Source organism: Buceros rhinoceros, unplaced genomic scaffold (genome assembly GCF_000710305.1).
Source record: "Buceros rhinoceros silvestris isolate BGI_N320 unplaced genomic scaffold, ASM71030v1 scaffold11191, whole genome shotgun sequence".
Taxonomy (NCBI): Eukaryota; Metazoa; Chordata; class Aves; order Bucerotiformes; family Bucerotidae; genus Buceros; species Buceros rhinoceros.
The window spans coordinates 48,030-50,589 of record NW_010394834.1 but is presented as its reverse complement, the minus strand read 5'-3'; the positions used below and the strand labels follow the sequence as shown (position 1 = coordinate 50,589).

At 46.2% G+C, this 2,560-nt stretch overlaps 1 protein-coding gene across 1 annotated transcript in view; it reads left to right on the top strand.

Annotated features, from left to right (window-relative positions):
• The window catches only part of LOC104501522 (rap guanine nucleotide exchange factor 5), a gene marked incomplete at both ends in the record, with an annotated part of 50,206 nt that overhangs the window by 332 nt on the left and 47,314 nt on the right, over positions 1-2,560 (top strand). The window lies entirely within an intron of this gene.

Sequence of the window (2,560 nt, the reverse complement as noted above, 5' to 3'; positions counted from 1 at the left end):
CTGTGGAAGCGCCTGTCCCCGGCCGGGAATGGAGGGCAGGTCCCAATGCTGGTGCCGGCAGAGCGGAGCGGGGCGACGCGGCGCGGAGATCGCTCCCGGGCACCTGCGGCTGAAAGCCGGCTTCTAGCCTGGTGCTCCACCTGGGGCAACGTGAGGAGGAAACTGAACGTGCGGCAGTCGGGAGGTGGCAAAGCGGGGCTCCCGGCCTCGGGGCAGGGATGCCTGTGATTAGCGAAGGCGCTGAAGAGCCGCACGTACTGGGAACTTGAGCGGTTTTTATATTTGGCTTTCGCTACTGCCTGGGTAGCTCAGGCTGCGGCGTGCTTTGTACAGCACTCGTGCCTCTTCAGGCAGAGGCTGCCACTCCTCGTAGCCTGCGGCTGTTACCATATTGATCAAAACACTTACTGGGCACTTCAGCCTCCTGGCTAACTCCGCGTTTTGCCACCACCCCAGTACTCTGGCACATCTCCTGTTTGATAAGTATGGCTTATAAATTTCCCTATAACCCAAGGCACAGCGTATAGCCTGATGCTGTACTTGTGTGTCTTAAGCTAGAGATTGTAGTTTGTTCTAGCCTGGAGCGATTATTATGCTGATCGGGCTACTTGACATGCAGTTTAATTTTCAGCTGCATCTCTTGGCTATATTCACAGTTTGCTGTCACCACGAGCTCCTGAGGTAGTTTATCAGAAGTGTCTGCAACCTGCAAATCACATATCTGATGGAAGTGGCCAGGCTGGGGAGACTTTCAAAGGTCCCCAATGTTGAAGATCTGAGGAAGGCAGCTCACTGTAAATGGAGCTGTGCATTTGCTTGTTCCCCGTAGGGTTAAAATGCATATTTCTGCTGCCTGTATATGTCTCTATACAAATGAGATTACTGAGAATAAACGCATTTTAATCCTTTTAAGTGACTGAAAATATAAATAACATCTGTGATTCCCAGAGGTACGTCAGGATTGGTTCTTGGAACAAGTTATTAGTTTAATGTGGGACAAGAGGCATATTCCTAGTGCTCATGTGTGAATTCCCCAAAGAAACATACAGAGTGTCTGCTGGTGATACTATTACAGTATTCCTAGCGCTGCTTTTGTCTGCCGAGACATTAACATTTAGTTCAGAGAGAGACTGTGATTGTTTTTCTTCCACATATGCCCTCAGACTAGTTCTGGCTGTAATTCAAGCCAGCTCTTAGGCAGTGTAGTGAGGTTCCTTCCTTGGCCCTTTAAGGTCAAATGTTGGATCCAGAATAAGTTTCTGCATTAATGCTTGTCGTATGCAGATTGAGGGACTTTAGCTGCCTGTCTTTATAGTCTGCTTTATCTTTTTCTATAAGCTCACAGTCTTGCTGGAAAACAATGAGATACTTGCTAGTAACATGCGTTATATTTTAGTGTTTGAAGATACAAAACACACCTTGCATAAAGCATTAGATGCTGTAAACATCTTCACATTTTGCCTTTGCTCTCTCTCCTTCCCATCACTGGGAGGCTATTCATTATTGTTACAGAGAGGGGCTGGTAAAATGCCCTCAAAACAACTGCTAAACCACTACTTGGCTAGTTGTTAGCAGATGGCAATGTATTTAAAGGTTGATTGGCTTCTCACCTCTTCTGCCTTATCCTAACTCCTTTTAGAAAGAAACAATTAGCTTTGCCCTGTAGCCAGGGTTAGCTAGATCCTGGGGACAGCACAGAGTAGCTGTGGCTTCAGTTTAATGCCACAAAGAAGGGTGCTAAACCTTGCCCAGAGGCTCTCCACTTCCACAAGGATAGTTTGTTATATGCTGTTTTCTTCTGACTTTTATTAGTCTGGTAATATAGGACTTCATCAAAATAAGAGAGTGAGTTATGTTTCCCACTGTTATGTGGCAGATGCCTCTGTAATGGTTTTTATCAGTCTGTTTTGCAGCCTTGGTGACATTTGGAGGAGGAAGTATGGGATATCAATTGTGCATATGTACAACTTCGTGTGTGCACCCAAAAGCATCCTCCTGCTGTTTGTGTGCTTGGATTTGCTGTCTTTGTGGGTCTTGTAGTTCCAGTCTGGCTCATCTCAGAGGATGGTTGAGTTGTTTTAGTAAGCACGGCTTTGTGGAACATAAAAGGGTGATGATGTTGTAACCAGCTGCTGCTTCTGCTGTTGATTTGCCAGTTCCAGGATGACTTATTCGGCCTCCTGCTCTCTCTGCAGCCCCCAATGCAGTTTGCTTATTGGGTCTTGTAAAGAACCTGTGAAAGAGGTGTTCTTAGATACACTGGTGTGCTGGGGGCTGTTCTGTTTTTTGCTGCTTTCCAAGGAGGGATGCTCTGCATGTTTTCGTTCCCACCCTTTGTATAACAAATCTTAACTGCAACCCCCTATAGTCATTACAAAAAAAAAATCCACTGTCTCCTGGGACTAGTGTGGTTATGGAGCGCTGCTTTTTATAGACACTCACATGGCTGAAGGATATGCCATGTATTGCTCCTGGTCATCATACATTTTCTAGTCAGCAGGTACCACTTGCAGCTGGGAGAGTAAAGGTCTAGTCTGGAATAAATTTAACTGAGGTCCAG